This window comes from Lissotriton helveticus, chromosome 2_1 (genome assembly GCF_964261635.1).
Source record: "Lissotriton helveticus chromosome 2_1, aLisHel1.1, whole genome shotgun sequence".
Lineage (NCBI taxonomy): Eukaryota > Metazoa > Chordata > Amphibia > Caudata > Salamandridae > Lissotriton > Lissotriton helveticus.
The window spans coordinates 886,853,962-886,877,153 of NC_136059.1; positions in this window are offsets into that span (position 1 = coordinate 886,853,962).

A 23,192-nucleotide genomic window follows, 5' to 3' on the forward strand; every position below is an offset into this window, starting at 1 on the left:
AATATCATCAGAACAGAATTAGAGAAGAGCAGGATCAGGAAAAGAAACGCATGAAAGAGACAAAAATGAAGGTGCTGGTTGCCCAGACGGTACCAGCAAATAAGAACAGAAATAACACGACACCTGTCAAAGGGAACTGTAATTATTGCAAACAACCAGGTCACTATGTAAATGAATGTACTGTCCTGAAACACAATATAGCTACAGGCAAGACAAAAGAACGACAATACACTCCTAGACAGAATAGCACGCCACAGAACACGCAACAGACAGTAGCGAATTATCCTCCACCACCGCCTGTTAATGCCACACCACAAATGTATCAGTACACACAGTCTGACTATCCAGAATATCAACAGTTCTCATGAAACAGCCTTGAGAGGGAAGTAGGCTTGCCCCTTATTGAGGTACCTGTAGATCAAGAGGGTCCTTATGTACATAGTCGTGTATTAGGACAAGACCAAAAATTTCTGATTGACACAGGGCCGAGCAGAACTACCATCAGTCATGACGAGGTTCCAGGGGCACCTCTCTCAGGCTCACAGAATGTTTCCCTGGGATTTTCAGGAAAGCCTATTGTTAATGAAGTATCAAAACCAGTTTCTCTAGGGGTTGGTCCACTGTCACGTACCACTGACTTGCTACTTACTAAGTCATGTCCAGAAAACTTACTTGGTATGAAGACATTAAAAGACCTAGGAGCAGTTATCTGCTGCTCTCCAGAAGGAGTACGCCTGTTCTTACGTGATTTTAAGGGACATTATGTGCTGACTGATTTTGACCACAGACTCAAGAATGTGCCACAGACTCTATGGGCACAAGGACCGACTGACGTAGGTTACATGGACATAACGCCACACCATGTCACCCTCAAAGCAGGAGTAGTACTTCCACGTATTAGACAATACAAGTTACCACCTGACGCCGAAACAGCCTTATTGAAATTAGTTGACAAACTTATTGCACGAGGAGTAGTGGTAGAGACTGACTCGAATGTATGTAACTCACCTGTCATCCCTATCCTTAAACGATCTGACCCTAGTGTACTGCCAGTGTACCGACTAATTATTGACCTACGAGAATTGAATAAATGTGTAGTACCACAATATTCAGTGGTTCCAGACATTTCTTCATTACTGACTGCCATTGATTCTGAGGCCACGTTCTTCACTGTCATAGACTTGAAGAATGCTTTCTTTAGTGTTCCCATTCATCCAGATAGCCAATATCTGTTTGCATTTAGTTTAAAAGGGCGTAGTTTTGTGTTTACAAGAGCTCCTCAAGGTTTTACAGAAAGCCCTAGCATTTACAGTCAAGCATTAAAAAGACAGCTAGACAGTGTTCACATGCCTCCCAACACTGCCCTACTCCAGTACGTAGATGACATCCTAATTACAGCACGTTCAGAAAAAGAATGTGAAAATGCATCACTGACAATCTTACATTTTCTGGCTGACAAGGGGCACAAGGTGTCCCCTTCCAAGTTGCAATTCTGTGAAAAGCAAGTGGTGTACCTTGGACACTTACTTTCCAATGAGGGTAGACAACTAACACGAGAACGCATACAGTTAATTTCTAACCTTTCACAGCCCAAGACACAGAAAGAAGTACGTGCATTTATTGGCCTCACTTCTTACTGTAGGCAATGGATTCCCCAGTATGCCTATCTAGCCAAACCACTCATACAATTGACAACACAGGAGGCAGCCACTTCGACTGTCCTCCCTTGGACACAAGAACACACCTTGGCATTTGAGGAGTTAAAAAGAGCATTATGTCAAGCTCCAGTTCTAGCGACTCCAAGTTACAGTAAACCTTTTATGCTTTTTGTAACTGAACGGGATGGAACAGCGTTATCTGTCCTCACACAAGATCAAGCAGGAAAACACAAGCCTTGCGCTTATTTTTCTAGTACCCTAGATCCAGTGGCCCAGGCTCTGCCTGCGTGCCTGAAATCAGTTGCAGCACCAGCCCTAGCCATAAGACAAAGTGACTCTATAGTGCTGGGACATCCTCTGACAGTACAGGTTCCACATGCAGTGGAAGTTCTCTTAAACAGGACACAGACACAACATTTGACTATAGCAAGACTGACAGGATATGAACTGACATTATTTCAACCACACATAGAGATCAGACGTTGTAATATTCTAATTCCTGCTTCACTTTTGCCCTCAAGTACAGTAAATGCACCATCACATGACTGTGTGGAAGTAACGAATATAGTGACAAAACCAAGACAAGACCTGACAGATATTGCACTTCCAGACCCTGACCTAACACTCTATGTAGATGGATCATGCATGAGTACGAGTGCAGGAGAGTTAGTAGCAGCAGCCTATGCTGTGACCACTGCTACTAAAGTCATAGAGACACAGAAAATAGACACACTATCAGCACAAGCAGCAGAGCTCATCGCTCTGACACAAGCCTGCATAAGAGCTAAGCACTTGAAAGTAAACATTTATACTGACTCACAATATGCTTTTGGCAGTGTTCATGATTTCGGGGTACTTTGGAGGGAGAGAGGTTTCTTGACCTCCCTTGGGACCAAGATCCAGCACGGCCAGCTCATTCAAGTCCTGTTGGAAGCAATACATTTACCTACAGCCATTTCTATCCTGAAGTGCAAAGCTCACACCAAAGTTACAGACACCATTTCCCAGGGTAATGACCTGGCAGACCGAACAGCTAAACTTACAGCCCAGACACCAACAGACACGACAAGGACAGAGGTACCATTACTGACAACATGTATGACAGTCAGGGATCCCACTCAAGATGTACTCGACATACAGACACATGCCACTGCAGATGAGATAAAGAAATGGACTGAACAAGGAGGGGTCCAGACTGACCAAGGTTGGCTGACTAAGGGAAAAGGTACATGGTTTCTTCCAGATTCTATGGTACAAGTAATCATAAACACAGCACATAGTCCAGCACACTTGGGAGAAAAGGCAATGATAGACAGCTTGCAGAATATCTGGTTTAACAAGCACATGCGTACAGCAGCGAAGCAGAAAGTACGAACATGTATGATCTGTTGCCAGTTCAATCCAGGTAAAGGCATCCCGGTGGAACAAGGCGGATTTCATCCTCCTGACCACCCTTTTGAGGTCCTCCAGATGGATTATATCCAAATGAACAGATGTAGAGGTTACAAGTATGTCTTGGTAATTGTGTGTGCACTATCTAGAGGGACAGAAGCATATCCAGTTCCAGATTATACTGCTGTGACAACAGCCAGGCAATTAGTGCGCGAGTACTTCCCCAGGTATGGATCGCCTCGGGTCGTCTATTCTGATAACGGCCAGCCATTCTCCTCTGAATTAATGAAACAAGTGTCTCTTCTGTTAGGATATACTTGGAAATTCCATTGTGTAAGACACCCAGAAGCAGCAGGCCTTGTAGAAAGACATAATCAGACACTCAAAACAAAACTTGCCAAGATATGTGCAGAAAAAGGCGTGGATTGGATGGTGGCCATGCCGGTTGCCCTCTTTTTCATGCGAATGGTAGCTCATTCCAGAACAGGCCTATCTTCGTATGAAGTAGTCTTCGGTAGACCGCCAAATATGTGGGGTACGCCTATGCCAAAAAAAATAACTGATGTTGACAGTAACATGCTGACAGATTACCTGGCTTCCTTGATGTCTGCACTACTCTCTTGTCGTTCACAGGTTGCTGCCGCCTTCCCTGACAACACCCAGGTCAAGGAGCATGCCATAGCACCAGGAGACTATATTCTTGTCCGGAACTTTGATCGATCAAGCCCCCTTGAGCCACGTTGGAAGACGCCGAAGTTGGTGCTACTAACCACGAGGACCGCAGTGAAGGTGGAGGGACGCAAGGGGTGGATCCACGCTCAGCATTGCAGAAAGTACTTTGGACAATCTGGAACTTTGATAGACAATAAGGACGATACAGACTTTGCGCCGCCTTTGCTAGAAAAGACTCCACAGCAGGAGTATAAATCTAAGTTAAGATCTAGTAAGTCAGGCGTAGTTTAATTGTCTAAGTCCACTCGGTGGTGAATCGGTTAGACTAGATTTCTGACATGTATAAGATCACATACGAGAATAGTAAGAAAAGAAACATGAGAGAAAAATACTGCAAACTATTACGCAGTAGATGTATAGTTACTTTGATCATTCTTTTTATTCTGTGCATTGTTATAATCTGTGTCAGTTTATTACTACATGTTTTCTTTCCTCTTGCCTCACATATGCACTCATCCCTTAACAATACTGTAGAGCATACATTCAGTGACCTGCCACCTCATGAACTGTCATATCGACTTGCATTGCGTAACAATACTTTTATTCAAATGTTACACCATTCTCATCAGACCAGCAATGCGACTAATTGCTGGGTATGTGGCCAACTGCCACCTTATCAAAAGGCGAAGGGAGTTCTGCCCTCTACCGTTCTCACACAATGGTTCATGTGGAGCATGGTTTGCCTTAATGACCTCAATAGATAGAAAGTACATAGCTTATCCAGGTAGCTGGATATATGGAAACCTGAATAAAGTAATGAATGAAGCATGTTTTCCAGACAAAGACGGATTTCCTCAAAGGAAGGGAACCGATCTAGAGAATGAAGAGTACGAGCAGGGAAATGCATCCGTTAATTTTATAATGTTAAATGTTCAGCCCAAGCAAAATACAGGTCCACCGTTTATTTCAGTTCTACCAGCAAAAGGTGATTTATGTGTTAGAAAGAAAGGTTCAGTGCATATGGGACACAGCGAGTGTAAAGTTGTAGTAGAGTTTAATGATGAAGGACTTTCTTCTTTCAAAACATCACGCCATACCTATTTCATTTGCGGTCAGACAGCCTATGTACATCTGCCCTTAGACTGGGGTGGGACTTGTTATATAGCATTCTTATTGCCACCTGTATTCTTGGCCCCATCCCATTATTATAGAGATTCACGACTAGAACATGTTAGAGTAAGGAGAGAGACAGATGCCTCAGGGATTGATCAGACTGAAACAGCTTGGGAGCAATATACAGATTTCAATAAAGGATTCTTTTTTTTCATAGGTCCCGTCCAAAACAGTAAACTGATACGCAAATTAACAAGAACTCTTGAAGCAGTAGTGAATGTGACTGCGTCTGCCCTGGCGAACTTGACCCAGGAGCAGTCTGCCATTAGACTTGTCGTTCTTCAAAATCGTCTCGTTCTAGACGTCATCTTGGCGGATAGGGGCGGAGCTTGTAGCGTGATCCGATCTAGTTGTTGCGTTTTCATCCCAAATGCGATAACAAGGCTCCACAAGATTGCTCATGGCATACATCAAGACCCAGGCACATGGACTTGGTCCAGTTGGCTCTGGGGTGTGATATCTGCTTGGGGATGGAAAGTGTTGTCCTTCCTAGGAATGATCCTACTCCTGGTATTTGGTTGCTGTCTCTGTCTGCAGTGTGGCCCGGCCATTTGCGGCCTGTGTGCAACTGCCTGTATTCCACATCCAAGTATACAAAGGGTTAAGGACGAACAAATGATGCTGTATGATCAACTATACGGTCTCATGAATATAGATGTATCCTGAAGGGTTACGTAGGGGACAAGGAGGGAATGAGGAAAATGAAATTTTGCCTGACCAAGATGCCCCCTACGTGTACCCTATGTTACATGTGTGTTACATATATGTGCATGTCACCCATGCTTATTTTCCCTTAAGTGGCCTGAACAAAGAGGCCTCTGCATTACGTCCTGCTTTAGGATGCCAGTAATTAAGTCTCCCATGTAAGAAATATTAAGCTAACATGAAGGCCCATGTATTTACATTGTGCACTTTTAAATAAATCACGATGAAACCTTTTTGTGGTTCAGCTGAGCCACTTTCTGAAATAAGGGTTTTTCATGACTCCTGACACACTGAAGGCTGCAGTTACGTATCTCTGACCTCGCATGCTTCTAGCTCAGCCGAAAGAAATCCAGCAAGGGCTGCCAAGACAGTATATTTTGCTTAACAGTTATCTGCATGCCCGGTGAAAAAGGTAAACAGAACCCGTCTGCTGAGATAGGGCCCAGCTTTTCTGTCTCTGTTTAAATGAAATTACAGTACTTGCATCTGTAAAAAGCCGACAGCCCCCATGTAATGAACGAAGAAATATATGCTTTTTCTGATTCTTAGCGATGAATAACCTTTGCTTCAGATAATACATCCCCGATATCAAGATATCAGATAGTACAAGACGTGCTGGTCGCCCTGACACTGAAGGCTTCTCTACTAGACTTAAAGTCAGCTCTCCTCCCAGTTACACGTCAATTGCACGTCATGACCAAGTTGCACACAAGTAGGGCAAAGTTCCAGCTGGTCATGCAAACTCCTCCTCTGTGTACCACCCACCTATGACACCTACCTATCACCTACCTATGACTCATAAAGTGTACACCCACATGTACGCCCACATGCTCTTATCTCTTTCTTTCATGCTCTGCCTGGAGCGCTCCTCCCTATGTACAAGGAGAAATGTATATATGTGTTGTTCTCTGTAAATAATGTTAGAAGACCCTTCCTGAACCTCAGTGGTGATGGAACAGATTCTCCCTTAACTCGAGTTATTGGAATAAAGCCCTTTTAACTTGGACACCACGGACTCTCTGCCTCTCATTTGATACATGCTAATTGTTAATGCCTAGAAATTATGCCAGGGTAATTATTTTATTTACCACAATAGGTAAGCAAAGGTTATCTAAATGTATAACTCCCCATGTATGTGGGTAACACATGACTTCAAGGTACATAGATGTGGAGTTGAGAATAGTAAATCTAAGCTTGCCTATTTGTACTTACCTTCTCAATATTTTGGTCCTCAATATTTTTGACCCGATAATATGTCCACACAATATTTTTGCTTCCCATGTTCTGTCAGTGATCTCATTAGTGGAGCTTTCAGGTACTCTGGGTGGTGGTGTTACTGGGTTAGGGGTAGTTCAATGTCACTGTGGCAGGCAGTCAGGCCCAACCCTCACTAGCATTTACTCCATCAGAATTATCAGACAAACCTGCCCGCCTGTGGTGATCCACAAGGCCGCTGGAGGCTCCGATGCACTCTTGCACGACTACTTCTGGAATGGCCTGTGCTAGGCTTTTACCTTAGAGAAGGGGCAAACTCATGGACACAGAGAGAAAATAGTCTGTCTCCCATACTGACGTTGTTTGCTTCCATTTAGTACACTTTCTTTCTTTGTCGACTTCCTTTGCTCCTATCCCTTCTCCCCTGAATCTCTCTCCTTGGCTGCTACACCGCCTAGCCCACTGTCCTTTTGTGCCCTTTGACTAAGCACTCCTTCTCCCCTTGTTGGGGAAAGATCCAATATTTATACTCTGGAGTCTCAGCAAACCCGCTGAGAGAGTCCAAAGCGCTAAGGGAGCCACTCACAGCTGAGGTATGGTATGGCACCCCTTGCCAAAGCACTCCCTCTCCCCTTTTTGGGGAAGGATCCAGTATTTAGGCGTTGGAGTCTCAGGGACCCCTCTGAGAGAGTCCACTGCATATAGGGAGCCTCTCGCAACAGAGGTGGGGAAATGATACCACTTCCCCTGGGATCACAGCTTACTGGACTTTGGACGCAACTTTGACTTGTCTACCTGTTTGTGTCCCCTTCACCCTCCCCCTCCTCTTTCCATGCTGTGTCTCTCACCCTCCCCTCCACTTTCCCTCCTTCATTCTCCGTCTACTTCCCCTGCTCCTAACCCCCTCCCCTGAATCACTCCACTTGCCTGCTTTTTCCATTATGTATATGTCCTTTTTGTTTGTCTTGACCTTACATGTAACTATGTTGCCATGCTCTAATAACTGTGCAATCTTTGTAACAATGTAACCTGCAACTATGGTCTAATACTCATGTAAAGTGCACTGATACCTCCGGGTCTAGCCAGCGCTATATAAAACCTTTAAAATAAAAAAAAGTGATGGCACTAGTTCATTTATCATCCGAGAAATATATCATAAAAGCTGAACTTTTTCCTCAAATGACTGTGGTGATGTGGTTGTGGCACGCACTAATGTAACATAAGAACCGTAGGCTGCTCTCTGCTTTGAACTGTCGCTGAAACTGCAAAATGCTGCATTAGGGTGGGAATTGTTTGATAATTTCAGATACTGTTGCTCATTGTGTTCAAAGTAGTTTACTAAAGTGCTTAACCTTTGGCACCATACAGGTGTTCATTGTCAGATTCAAATACAGAAAAGAAAAGCTTTTATTGGAAAAATTCGTATTTCTCAAACTCCGTTCACAGACTTGGAGCAGATATTTTTGTTAATCATGCAGAAAAGTAATATTCTCTCATTGAAAAATTGTATTGAACAGAGCACTACAAACAAAAAGATCATAACAATACACGAATTGACATGATTTAAATCTAAATCTAAAAACGCACATAGTAAAATAAACAACGATTTTTGGTTTATGTAAAACAAAGATTTTTTTTCTTATATTTGTCTTAGTTTTTAGATAGCACTTCAACCACCCTGCCCCTAACGTTAAAGAGCTTTTAAGTCAACTGCAACGGCATTCAATATTTTCATGTCAATCAATCACAATTAAGGCATGATATGGGAAATTGGTTATCTTAGCATTGGCACATTTATACAACATGACCGAGTTATATTGAATTAAAATGACATTTTATTTTCTAAGATTCCAGTAAACCATCTTATTTTGGATATTAGCTTCTGACAACGTAGAAGGGTTTTCCGCCTCACAATCTTTTTTTTTATTTTTATTTTTTTTAAGTTTTTAAAGGACTTTATTAAAAGAAGAAGATTGCAATAAAACCGTATACAACATAAGTGTAATACATGAAGAAAAAAGCAATCAAATATAACAATAATATATATGTAATACCAAGAAGAGGGGATGGGAGGAAGGAAAAGAGAGAAAAAAGGTAGGGAGAGAAAAAGAAAGAAAAAAGGGGGGGGGGACTGAAGAGGGGAAAAAAAAATAGTCATCCTTTATATATCATATGCAACCTGTAAAAAGCTTTTACTGCTCGTATAAAAGATATCAAGCATCAAAAAAGAGGAAATAACAATTATAAAATACATATATGGAAACTATGTAATTGATTATCTCATGGAGGTTTGGGAACTTCTTCAATGGAGGGGGCATGCAAAGGGCGAGAACGAGTAGATGCATACAGAAAATGAGTAATTGGTAACCACAAAATATCACGTTTAATAGCCAAAGTAACAGGAGAAACATACGCTCTATCCAGCCGGTGGTTGTAACAAACCCCATACCACCAAGCTTGAAAAGAGATATTAGATGCAGACTTCCACGATTTAGTGATCTGTTGGAAAGCCACTGCTAAGAGTAGATCAATAATGGATACATTGGCATTCAGGGAGGACCATATGTCAGATAAGCTACCCAGAAAAATGTGTGTGAGGGAAAAAGGAAAATGAGTGAAAAAATAGAATTAATTTGACGCCAAACTTTAGACCAAAATATGTGAATTAAGGGACAGGTAAAAAGCATATGTTTGAGATCTGCATGAGAATGGGAACAAGACCAACAAGTAGAAGGGATAGAGGAGTCAATAGCATGAAGCTTGTTAGGACTAATCAGGAGTCTGTTATAAATGAAGAAAAGAGTTTGAGTAGTGTTGGCTGCTCTAGAGGATCTCCGTATTGTAGTCCATATATCGTGCCATAATTCGATAGAGAAAGTATCCTCCAAATCCGATTCCCAATCCAGTTCTATCTTGGACTTATCTCTAAGTAAAGGTACCACTTGTAAATTTTTATATATTTGCGAAGCCGAAGGTGACGACAAGAGAAAAGGTAGAGAGAGAGGAGAAGTCACAGAAGGAGAAGAAGGAGCAGAGAAAGAAGCAGAAGCGGTAAGGATAGCATCTCGGAGAAGATTATATTTAGTAAGGAAGGATTGAGGAAGAGAGAACAAAGATTGAAGGGACGTGAAGGAAAGGAAAAGATTATCTTGGAAGAGTTGAGAAACCCAAACAAGACCATGAGAGTACCAATCCTTCCAGAAAAGAGTTCTGTTCTTAATTTTAACAAAGGGATTATACCAAATAGGAGATTGTAAGAATTTTTCTCGGTCATCAAGACCATTAAAGAAAAATGGATGGAAAAGCCTTCTAGCATTGTTAAGAATAGGGAGAGACATCTTAGTGGGAACGCGTGATAAGGTGACAAATTCCTTAAAAGAAAAAGGCTGGAAGAAGAAGGGTTCAATTGAAACCCATATTGGTAGTGAGGAGGAGTCCGGGGACGAAACTAAGAGAAACGGAGCTGAATGGGAGAGGAAAAAAGAAGTATGATAAGCAGCAAAATCTGGAAAATTGACTCCACCTAGAGATTTAGGGCGTTGAAGTTTGGCAAAAGACATCCTAGCTTTCTTATGCTGCCATAGAAACCGTGAAAGAATAGAGGAAATACTTTTATAGCAAGACTTAGGAAGAGTAACGGGAAGATTAGAGAGAAAAAATAAAATTATTGGAACTAACATCATTTTAATAGAGTCTAATCTACCCCACCAGGACAGGAAAAGAGGATGCCATCTAGCTGTGGACGCAGTTAGAGTACCAAGTAAGGTTTTGATATTTAAGGCTACTGTATCTTTAATAGAAGGTGTAAATTCGAGTCCCAAATATTTAATTTTAGAAGGGTTCCAGTGAAAAGAAGAAACCAAGAAGTCAGCATGAAAACAATACTTATTGAGAGGAAGAATCTCGCATTTGTCAACATTAAGTTTATAGCCTGAAACTGTAGCATAAGCAGAAACTTCAGAGAGAAAAGCAGGAATAGAGGTTTGTGGATGGGAAATAAACAAAAGAATGTCATCTGCATAAGCAGAGAGGTTCAACTGCTGAGGCCCATAAGGGAAGCCAGTAATATCATTATTTAATCGTATTTTTGACAAAAACGGTTCCAGTGCCAAGATGAAGAGTAAAGGAGAAAGGGGACATCCCTGACGAACACCACGGAAAAGAGGAAAGGAAGAAGACACAAGACCATTAGCAAAAATAAAAGATCTAGGAAAGGAATATAGAAGAGAGATATAGGAAATAAATTTAGAACCAAAACCAAACCAGGATAATGTAGAAAGCATAAAAGACCAATTAACTCTATCGAAAGCTTTTTCTGCATCCAAAGCAATCGCAGCCAAAGAATGATTGAAAGTATGGGATTTGCTAAGAACATTAAAAAATAGACGGGTGTTATCCGAAAGTAGACGTCCCTTGATGAAACCACATTGTTCTCTACCTATGAGAAGTGGAAGAATTTTATCTAAACGTAAAGCTAACATTTTTGCATAAATCTTGTAATCTAAATTAATTAATGAAATAGGCCTATAATTTTTGCATAAAGTGTGATCCTTGTTTTCCTTGGGGAGGAGACAAATCAAAGCTTCTTGGAATGAGCCTTCAGACTTCTGGGAGGATATAAAGAAGGAAAAAAATTGATGAAGCTTGGGAACAAGAAAAGAAGAAAAATGGGAGTAGAACTCTATAGAGAAACCATCCGGGCCTGGAGCCGTACCTTTTTTTAAGACCTTAATAGCATGCAAAATGTCTTTGGGCAAAATATCTTTATCTAAAGAAGAAAAATCCATATCAGACGTCTGGGGAGGTGGGAGGGAGGATAAGTATTGATCAATATCCGCGGTTAAGGGAGGGGATTCTGGGTATAGAGATTTTGATAAAAGGTAGTAAATTCAGTTAAGATATCTTCATCTTTATGGAGAGTGATATTAGAAGAAGAGACAATTGAATCAATTTTTGTACGTTCTTTTTTAACTTTAAGATAATTGGCAAGAATATTACCAGCTTTGTCGCGAGCAGAGTAGAATTTGGCGCTAGATTTGAGTAAGACCAAATTGGCCGAATACGTGGAGAGTTTATTAAAGGAAAGTTTAGCCTTAATGAGTTGACTAAGGATGGATTGAGATTTGGTCGAATAGTAGGACTGTTCCAGTTGTTTAATTTGAGAAGTTAGAGAGGATAATAACTTTTGTGAACAGCGACGTTTCTTGGCAACATAGGAAATAATGAAGTCTCTAGAAGCAGCCTTGAAAGTGTCCCAAATCAACTGAGGAGAAGAGAGAGGTGTTTCATTTTCAGCAACAAAGCGTGGTGCAAAGTCAAGAAAAGCAGAAGTGAAAGAGGCATCTAAAAGGAGAGCATTATTAAAACGCCATCTCCGTGAACCTTTGATAGGTGGGAGTAATTCAAGGCCTAAGGAAACAGGGGCATGATCGGAAATTAGAATAGAGCCAATGTCAGAATGAGTCATGTGTTGTACCAATGCCTTAGAGACAAAGAGATAATCAATTCTGGACTGGGAAAAGTGGACGGGTGAGAAAAAGGTATATTCTTGCAGAGAAGGATTGGAAAGCCTCCAAGAATCGACAAGGGACCTTTGAGAGATATTAGATGTAAATTGTGTATGTGCAGGAGAGGGGGAAAAGCGAGAATTTGATTTTCTATCTAGAAAAGGATCCATAACCATATTGCAATCCCCACCAAGCACAAAATAGTCATCTGTATACTTCATGGAAGATTGAAGAATGTGGGGCCAAAACAATTTATCAGGAACAGTAGGGGCATAAACATTAAAAATAGTTAATGGAATCTTGTTAACCAATAATGAAACCACCACCCATCTACCTTCAGTATCATTCTCCTGAGAAAGAAGTTGTACGGATAAGCGTTTATGACATAGAATTGCCACTCCATTACGTTTTCCTGAACCCGGGGATGCAAAAACATGACCCACCCAATTACGGCGTAACATGGCTACCTCAGCATCTTGAACATGAATTTCTTGTAACAACGCTATATCAGTCTTCAGGTGAGCTAAATGGGACAGCACACGTTGGCGCTTAATCAGGGACCCCAAACCTTTAACATTCCAAGAAATTATATTAACTGTCATCTAAATTTGCAATAAAAAAGGCTAATAATGAAAGCGTTAAACAGTAATAGCATAAACAACCAGCAAAGTACATGACGCAACCAAAGAAAAAACAGTACTGATAAGGAATCGAGAAGTAATGACAGGAAGTATGAAGGAAAATTGAGAGAGATGTAAGGGAAGGAAAAATTATGATTGAAAAGTAAAGGACGAAAAAGAAGCTGACAGGTGAGAAGGGGAACAAAAGAAGAAGAGAAGAAAGTAAGTAAGAAGAAAAGAAAAGTGGAGAGCAAAAATCTAAGAAGCAACCGATATAAGAAACATACCACAGGGAAACAAGAAAAACGGGGATGGTGGAGCCACATGACGGAAATGGACGACGAAATGCAAACACTCCTGAACGAAACAGCAGGAAGGGAGATAACCTCAGGAAGTAACAATGAAGGCAGAAACACGATAAGGGACCATATTCAAAAGTACCTATAAGGGAGAGAAAAGGGGAGAAAAAATGATCTTAGAGAAAAACATGCAGAAGGAACATAGGATAATTACAACAACAAAGGAACGGTAAATATACAAATGAAAGTCTAGTTAAAACATGTATGGTGGAAAAATAAGAGTCACCAATAGAACAGAGACAAAAACAGAAAAGAAAAATAGATTACAAATAGAACGGAAAACAGAACATGTCTTAATGAGAAGAATTCAAGTCTTCATGGCTGCGGGATATCCATGGAATCCACTCTGCAACTATTCAGGAACCGTTGAAGAAGAGCAGGATCTTCGTATGAAGTAGTCTTATTGTTGTAAGTCACCTTAAAGAGGCAAGGGTGAAATAAACCATATCTCGCATTCAAGTTGCGCAGTGCCGGCCTCATGTCCAGAAATTTCTTACGTCTTTCAGCAGTGGATTTAGCATAATCCTGGGCAAAAAAGAGAGTAGAACCATTCCAAACAATCTTCCCACGTAGTTTAGCAGCCTGAAGAACACGAAGTAAGTCAGTATATTCGAGGAAGTATAGAATAACCCCTCTAGGTTTGGAAGAGGATGCTGCAGTGGAACGACTTGGACCAAGACGATGTGCACGTTGAATATTCAGAACTGGCGATTCAGGAAGGCCAAGCAACGTTGGTAAAAAAGTCTGAAAAAAGAAGATAGGTGTTGGACCTTCCAAATTTTCGACAAGGCCATAAATGCGTAGGTTGTTACGCCTGTTTCGGTTTTCCAAATTCTCAACTTGTTGTTTGAGGGATAGTATCTCTTTGGAGATAGAAGGGACTTGATCCGCAAGATCCTGAATGAGACCAACGCGGCTCTCCAACATTTCAACTTTTTGTTCGGTGACAGACCAGTTGGTTTCTAAATTAAGCAAACGACGATTGGTTTCCTCCATGTGAAGCTTAAGCGTGCGTAATTCCTCAACATTAAGGCCTGAAGAGTGTAGAGAGGAAGACGCAGGAGGAGGAGACGGAGGATGAACCTTGAGACGCTTCCCAGGTAGAGAGGAAGAACCTGATGCCACTGGGGTCGCTTTAGTATTTTGTTTAGTATTGGTGCGTGTCGTTGAGGTAGCAGACCCCTTGGAACTGGTGGAGTCCATGTGGGAGTCCTCCGTAGAATCCTGTAATGCATTAAACGGATTAAAATCCTCCAACGTAGAAACACTCTGAGGAATGGAGCCATTGCGATTGGTGCGCGCTTTTGCCATAATTAGAAGCCTGGAGGAACACAATTCCTGTTCTAAAAAGGGCGGAAAATACCTCACAGAAACCAACTGTACACAGGTAGGAGCACAGGTAGGAGAGGCGGCACTCGCAGTCGTGAAAATCACTGCAGCACAGCAAAAAAGAGCGCAGGAGTAATGTAGGCAAGTAGATTAAGAGGGAAGTCAGTAATGACCAAAAAATAGAGGTAAGTCATGAGGAGATAGCATTGGAAACATCCGTGCAGGCAGAGAAATGCAGACGCGCCAAAAACAAAATGGCGGCCGCGATGCTGTGGCGTAGCGCAGAAACAAAAACCTCAGAAAAAGGATGATAGCCTTACTGGAGAGAGTCGTCTTTCAGACATGTGAGCAGCATGACTTCCGACAGCAGGAAATGTCAAAAAGTCCGGTCAGAAAAGAAAGTTGGAGTCCTAGAAGCCGCCCGATTCCTCACGTCCCGGCGGAGCTTCGGCAGAACGCGGCCATCTCCTGAGGCTCCTAAGCCACGCCCGCCTCACAATCTTTTAAAAGTGGTATGTACACCTTTTGTAAGTCAGTATTTGATGTTTCCCTTAAAAGGGAGGAGGGACAGTTGCCCTGCTTTTTTATTTACATAAATTCAATATGTCATCTGTTTATTTAGCGGTATATATGTTTTTTTATCGTTTTTCTTCGTTATCTTTTGTGAAAATCTTTGTATGTATTTTCATCCTATGTACCGTAATACAAAAACATGGCCTTCTCCAGGTAGAGCACATCTTAATCCATGCATACATACATGCAAACACACATTTATAGTTCAGGGCACCATCATGCATTGCACTAGTCCATGTGTTTGTTAGGTTTTTATTTATTTATTTCTTATATTTTTATAGAGTACGCATAGCCACATGAGCAGAGGAGCACATTAAATATAATTAAGGATAACAATTAAAATTGCAAGGAAAGACTTGCAAAGGGTAAGAAATCATCCACTTAATGCGGAAGCTGTAGTCTGAAAAGATTCCTCTTGAACACTCTTTCTGATCGATAGTAGCTGCAGGATCCGTCTGATGTGCCCTGGAATAATATTCCACCATTTAGTGGCCAGAACATTGGAGGCGGCTTGGGTTAAAGTCTTGGTTTTCTGGTTATGGGCAAGTAGTAGGTAAGTATTGCACCCTTTGCAGCATTTGAGAATGTTGCCCGTTAAGTAGATCGGTAAGCCAGAGAGGGGGGCTTTATTTACTATGGGGGCTACAGCAGCCGTGACCCATGCAGGTAAGAGCAGTGAAGCCAGGTGATGGGTGGGGTGATTTCAACAGATGATGACAAGGGACAAGGGATAATTTAAAAAATAATTTATTTTCCCTCTTCATCGTCCATCAAAATCATGCCCCACCAGGCCCCACCGCTCTTACTTGCACGGGCCACTGCTGGGTTACGTTGAGGTTAATAATTGCTTCACGAGGGAGCAAATGAAGATTTTTTTAAATCTTATTTCTTTATTGGTATTTATAATAATACACCCTTTAAAATATTTATCTGACAAATGATAGTCAAGTTATCATTGCATGGTTACAACTATCGGGTCAGTAACATGTCATCTACATTACACCAGCTTATGCCTGATATGACCCTTAGGCAACAGATCCTTGATGTCATTTTACATATAGCATTCATTCATACCATACCAGTAACTAAACCAATGCTTGAAAATGGTTTAATATTTTTTCTGTGTCAATAGTTTACAGTTTCCCTATGCCTTACCTCAACCACTGTCCCAGTTACCCATTCTACGCTAAAAATATACTCTTCCCTAGTTAATTATGTCACTCATTTTGAACTACGATCCACCCACTGTTCCATAAACAGGTCCTAAAATATGTGCTTCACAGTTCTTCAAACAGTACCTGTTGGTCTTTTCGTTTATGAATGAGTTTTTCCTAAAAGGCCATTTTGTGCATGTCATACAGCCATTTCTCATGTCAGCAGGTGTGCCTTTCTCCAAGGAAGCAAAATGCCCCTTTTTGCCATGCTAATGGGGCTCAACTCAGATTAATTTTGTGACTTTAAAGGCACACCCGACAAGTGTTTGATCTTTCCTTGAGGCGGGCTGCCGCTCACCCCAAATAATAATTCAGTTTCTTACACATCTCAAATGACATCATTCATGACATCACTGATGACATCATCATTGAATATGACAGTGATGGAGAAGTGTGGCTCAATGGTTAGAGCGGCAGACCCTGATGCAGAGGTCCAGGGTTCAATTCCCCGCCTCGGCGGGTCTTGTGCTCAAATATTCCACGGACCTGATAATTCTCGCCTCGGTACCTATTCCAATCATGGAGTCCCACTCTGCAACTCTGGGCAATAGCTTGCTTAATCTCCACAACGGCCCCCACAACTCTAAGGATGCCTGACCTCCACCTTGGGGGTGCCCAGGAGTGGACACCTCACAGGGAAAGCCAGGATGGGTTCCACAGCGGTATTCGTACAAGCGCCTTGAGACCCTTGCAGGTGAGTAGTGCGCTATATAAGTATCAATTTACATTTGGTCAACTCCTGCACCAATTCTCTTTCTACCCAAGACTGATATGCTCAGAGTTCAGTCATATTGAGCATGCTATGGTTTAAAAAGATGGCTTTTTTTGATTCTTCAACACCAGACCCTCTTGTAGTTAGGGAGAGGTCTTTGGCCATGTTACATGTCTTGTTCATCTGCCACATTATCTTGGTGGACACTATTTGGCTATGCAAAGCAGGCCATGGGAACAGAATATGGTCTTCATCGTGTCCGATGCTCCTCCTTCCCCACTACGTCTGGAGCCTCTGCCCGGAAGTTGTTGTGACTGGCAGGAACAAAACAGAGCACTGCCTTTTAGGGAACATTTAATCTGTGCAGGTCCTATACAGCAACACTGGCTGGAAATGCTGTGGTTTCTAATTACTTTAAGTTCAGTTTGCCCAACAGCAATGGAATTATGTACAAACATAGCCTACAATCCTAATAGGTTCAGCCACGTAATTGATATATTAAAAAACAATGGCTTTAAAGAGGTGAAATGGTTAACATTTGCTCTAAGGTTGACATAATCATATTTTAGACTGTAGCTTGTGAAAAAGCTGAAAGCAGTCTTATGCATCTGCGCAGTTCTCCAATGGAGAGCTGTAGGAAATCTGCCTGTCCTACATGGTCACCTCAGATTTTCACCTTTTGAAGGAATCTATTTTTGCTGGACTTAAAATGTGCACTGCTTTCAATGCTAAACAAGAATAAAGTGCATGTGCTCACCTTTAAACATGGTTTCCCTGAATTACCTCGTTTTAATTGCCTATAAGTTTCTAGTAGGTGATATAGACAACGTACCTAGGGCCTGGAAGTTAAATGCTACCTGGGGACTGCAGCACCTGTTGTGTCATCCAGAGAGAAAATTTGGGACACATGGCTTCAGGCCTAACATGTGCAGCTTGACTGCAGTTGCATACAAATCTGCTGTCACATTTAATACTGCCAGAGGCCATACCTATGGAAATTGGGGCCCCTGATCTGTTTTCAGACTGTGACCAAAGGACAAGCCTTGTAACTTTGATTCCAGTGGGCACAGATAAAGACAGTTCCCAGCAGGATCTGAGTGCATGAAGACTGTATTTTGGGGTCACCAATATACACCCTCTCTGCCCAATGTTTATTTGCTATGGGGAAAGGATTGACCAAAGAGTTCTGATGGTAAAGGGGCTTGGCATAGGTGCAACAAAAAACCACACTCAGCATAAAGAAATATTGGCATTAATGCCAAACGGCTCTGGGGACAGGGGTATAGTATTTGTTAGAAATGGGGGTCTCTAGTTGGCAAGGAATTGCACCTTTGTCCAATAGGGACCCTTCTACCTAGTCAGGATAAGGGAGTTACACTCCTAAAATAATCCCTGCTCACCCCCTTAGTCGCTTGGCACGAGCAGTCAGGCTTATCTTAGAGGCAGTGTGTAAAGCATTTGCACATAACCAACAGTAATACAGTGTAAGCACTACAAAGGACACCACACCTTTAGAAAATTAGCCAATATTTTTATATACAAGACCAAAAACGATAAGAATTCACAATACAGTACTTAAAAAGCTACACTTATCAAAATACGCTTAAAAAACAGTTCCTTGATGCCGATAGCTCCATCCGGGGCTATCAAGGCCTCGTGAGCAAACAAATCCAAACAGTTCAGGGTGGTCTCGGTGTCGCGGACCAGCTACGGTGTCGGCAAGACCCACAAACAGTACCTGTTAGAGATGCAGGGCACTGAGGTCCTTGAAGTCACTCGCGTTGCAGGGCGAGCTCCTTTCTGTTAGGATCAGGAGCGCTGGCGTTGGCAGGCATCGGGTGCTGCGGTATGAAGTCCAGTGGTGCATTGTGCGGTGCCCTCAGGTCGCGGTGCGAGCAGCGGCAAGGTGGCGGCATCAGATTGCGTCATCGGGGAGACCAGGGTTGCGGTGCGAGGTGAAGGAGGTGCTCATCACGGTGCTGGCAGGTCACGGTGCAAGCAGCGTTGTCATCGCTGCTAAAGCGCTTTCATTGGCTGACGAATGGGAGTCGATGGTGCCGGCATTGGTAGGTCAAGGCTGCGGTGCGGGATGAGGGCGGTGCGTCGTGTAACTTTACGAGCGGTGCCCTCGAACCATGGTGCAAGCAGCGGTGTTGATTTCGGCATGGAGCAGTGGCATCAGGGAGGCCAAGGCATCGTTGTGAAGTGATGGGGTGTGAAGTGCGGTGCCCACAGGTCGTGGTGCGAGAAACAGCTCGGTGGCGGCGTTGTTGGTGACAAAAGGATCATGGGCCAGCATATCAGTGGTGCCCCTTGCGGTGCGCAGGCTATGGCGTGAAGCAAGGCGGTGCAGAGTGCGGTGCCCACAGATGGCGGTGTGAGCAGCAGCTCGATGGTGGCATCAGCAGGCATTTTCGGTGAGACCAGGGTTGCGGTGCGGAGTTGCGGAGGTGCCCTCTGCTGTGCCTGCAGTACACGGAGTCGGCAGCGGCATCGTAGACTTCGTCAAGTTGCTTTTCTTCTGTCACAGCACAAAACACACAGTCCCCAGTGATGAGGGCAGAAGAGCTTGAAGTCTTTGCAGTTTCTGAGACTTCTTGAACAGGGGGCAAGCTCTACCTCAAGCCCTTGGAGAAACTCACAAAAGTAGATTGCAGAAAGTTCAGTCCAGTCCTTTCACTGCCCAAGACAGAAGCAGCCACTGTAGGCCAACACAGCAAAGCACACAGCAAAGTGGTAGTTCCTCCTTAGAGCTTCTCCAGCGCTTCTTCTCGGTTGTCTTCTTGATCCAAAAGAGTTCTAAAGCTCAGGGGTCTGGGCCCCAGTGTTTGTATCCAAAAATCCTTTGATCCTCTGGGCAGAGGGTGTCTGTGCCCAGCCAGAACCAGTTCTGCCTTCTTTGGTGTGATTTCCCGGCAGGAAGTGGAGACGTTTGTTGTCAGAGGCAGACCAGGCCCTTTGAGGTGCTTCTTCTCCCCTCACAGCCCAGGTCTATTAAGCCCTTTCCTGACCTACCTAGACTATCGGGAGCCACCCTTGCTTCCTTGCCCTATGTCGTCCAAAACGCAAACCGGCAATCCACATTCCAGCAGAGGTACATGGGATGACTGAGCAAGAAAATGCCTACTTCCTAAAAGTGGTATTTTCAAACACAGAATTTAAAAATAACCTTTACTAAAAGATGCATCATTAGATTCTGAGTTCAGGCATACTAAATGTTATTTTCCCACCTAGTTCCCAGGGCCAGTTATGGTTAGAAGATGTTATAAACAAATTCCCATTCCGTCCTATGGGGAACAGGTAGCCTTGCAATAGTGAAAAACAAAATGGGCTGTAATTCACTATAAGGAAATGCCACACACACCAGGGCATGTCCTACCTTTCACATACACTGCACCCTGCCCACAGGGGTACTTTGGGCCTCCCTTAAGGTTGCCTGACATGTAAGAAAAGGGAGGGTTAGGGACTGGCCAGTGTTACAAACTGCGCGCAAACTCTGCAATGGCAGATCTAGGGTACATTTCCGGTCAACTCGAGTGGGTGGCACAATCCGTGCTGCAGGCCCACGCAGAGCATTTGATTCCCAGGCCCTGGAACACTCATTGCACTTTACTAGGGGCTGAGAAGAAAATCAAACAGCCAATCAGGGAAACACCAATCCATAACATACTTTACACAGGAGCACTCGCACTTTACCACTGATCAGCAGTGTGAAAAGTGTGCAGAAACACTACGGCAGCAAAAACAGTGTCAAAACCGGGAGGGTAGAAAGCAAAAACTCAGGGGAAACACGCCAAAAGATGCCAAGTCTAACAGTATTTTCTTTATTTACTCATTTTTAATTAGGTTTCTTGAATCTCATAATAAATAGCTGGTAAAACAAAACATTGCATTTTTCTTAATTTTTTGCAGCATTGCTAGGATCTACATATTTCAAGGTGACCAAAAATAAGTTATATATCAAAAAATAATTTATTTGGATGAACGTGTCATCCCAACTCCAGATTTCATCACACTTATTTAAGACACATGTATGCTTTGCATAAACGCTTTGCAAAGCATAAATTACGCTATTTTCTTGACTCGCAATTGAAAATCTTGAGGTTCTTTAGTCTTCCAATAGGGAGTTATTTCTGATCTTCCTATCAGCATTGCCAGGACTCACCATTGATGTGTGCCCTTTGATATAATCTCAAGATGACTTGAGCAACCCATTAGTATAGAAATAACATCTGGTCTTACCTTAATTTTAAGACAATTTATTATGAAGGGTAGAACATTTGTTTCAGAACTCTCATAACAAGTCACAAAGCCAGTTCATATGCAACCAGTTTACATAAGCCTCACATCTAGGGCAGTGGTCCATTATGATCTGATTATATTTGTGTAAAATTGCAGGAATATAATGAACCAACCTCAGAGTTGCATCCTTGAGAAATTTGGGCCACGTATTGTGTTTAAGATATCGCACCTCATTTCGAATTGTAGAATTAATTAACAGCCTTTTTTTAGCTTTCTCATATAGTAAACCTACGACCAATCAGCTAAATGTATGTTACATGCTTTAAAAATATAGACAACTACAGATTTAGAATTTTCAATCTCCTGCAATAAACAGTCAGTTAGTTTTCTGTGGACCTGATGATAAGAACATTTGAACCCTCCTATATTTGAACCTATTTTGTTTTTCACATTGTCCTAAGAAATACGTCTGTCATTTATAAACCAATCCCAATTATTCCAATTTTGATACCTCCCAAGAAGTATGTTCCTTGGTAATAGCTTCATACATACCACCCTTAATGATGTTAAAGTCAATACAATTGATGTTAAAGATTGCAAGAATCGCTGTTAGCATGAGCTGAAAGCTATTTTGTACTTGGCAGCCATTTTAGTTAGCCATGTCCTCGTCATGTGCTTTCTACCTTTTCCAGAGCCTTGCACATGCTCAGAAAGGCCTAGCTGATAGAATGCACCTGCTCCTAGTATGGAACTGTCAGGCTATTCTTGCTGATGTAACAAGAAATGTCTCTCTTCCCACTTTGTTGAGCAAGAAACTTTTGTATAGCCATATTAGTCAATTTGCACGCTGGAATGTGCCAGGACCTCCCCTTGGTTTTATGCTGATTAATGTAGCCTATGCATATATAAGGCCCCTGTTCTCTGTACTCATTTGAATGCCTCCTACAGTGGCCTGAGGGTACCGTATGATGCAGTCTCCCTCATCTGAGGTTAATAAATGCATCATTTTTATATTACAGCTTCTGTGCCAATCTCCTCTTTGTTGGTTAAAAGGACCAGCTGTATCATGAACCCCTTAGGAGGTTTATATTTCTTCAAATGGCGCCCGACGTGGACCTCATCAGAGAAGCGGCTATTCAAGGGTGTGGTCTTGACAGGAGATAGGAATCTACTGAGGAGGACAGGACAGGAATCTACTATGGAGGTACCCCGCGCACAGAGATTCTCTGTCTCTGCAGCCCAGTATATTTCGGGTCTTACTGATTTGATCCTCCAAATGTTTACCGCTCCTGACTGAGAACCTTTTTGGCATGAGTTTTCTAAAACGACCGTTAGGTCATTCAGAACTTGGCAGTGAGAGGTTGGAGATTTGTGCTTGGAAAGGTCGTTGACATGTGATTTGTTTTGGTTTAGGACAAAGATTTTGGAAACTTGGAAATATATCAATTGCAATTTGTGTAGGCAGATAATAAGGAGACTTTTCTCCAACTTTTGAATAATTCATAACAGCACATATTGTGTTCAGTGCCACTGCTGTATAATATTGTATATGCTGCAATATTTTTGACATGCCTGTTGCAAGCGCACTTCGAAGAATGTGTTGCTTTCTTGGAGGTACCATAATGGAATTAAAATGGAATCAGCTGGCTCCCCTATAGGGGATACCTAAATAGGTTTAGGCATAAAAAACATATTTCTTCCTTGGTGACTAAGTACCCAGTGGAATGAAAATATGTACATAAAAAAGCTCTTGATTTGTGCACTTTAACTTTTATAAGTAGTGATATGCAGAGCGCTTTTTGAGTGTTCTGCCAGCCAAAA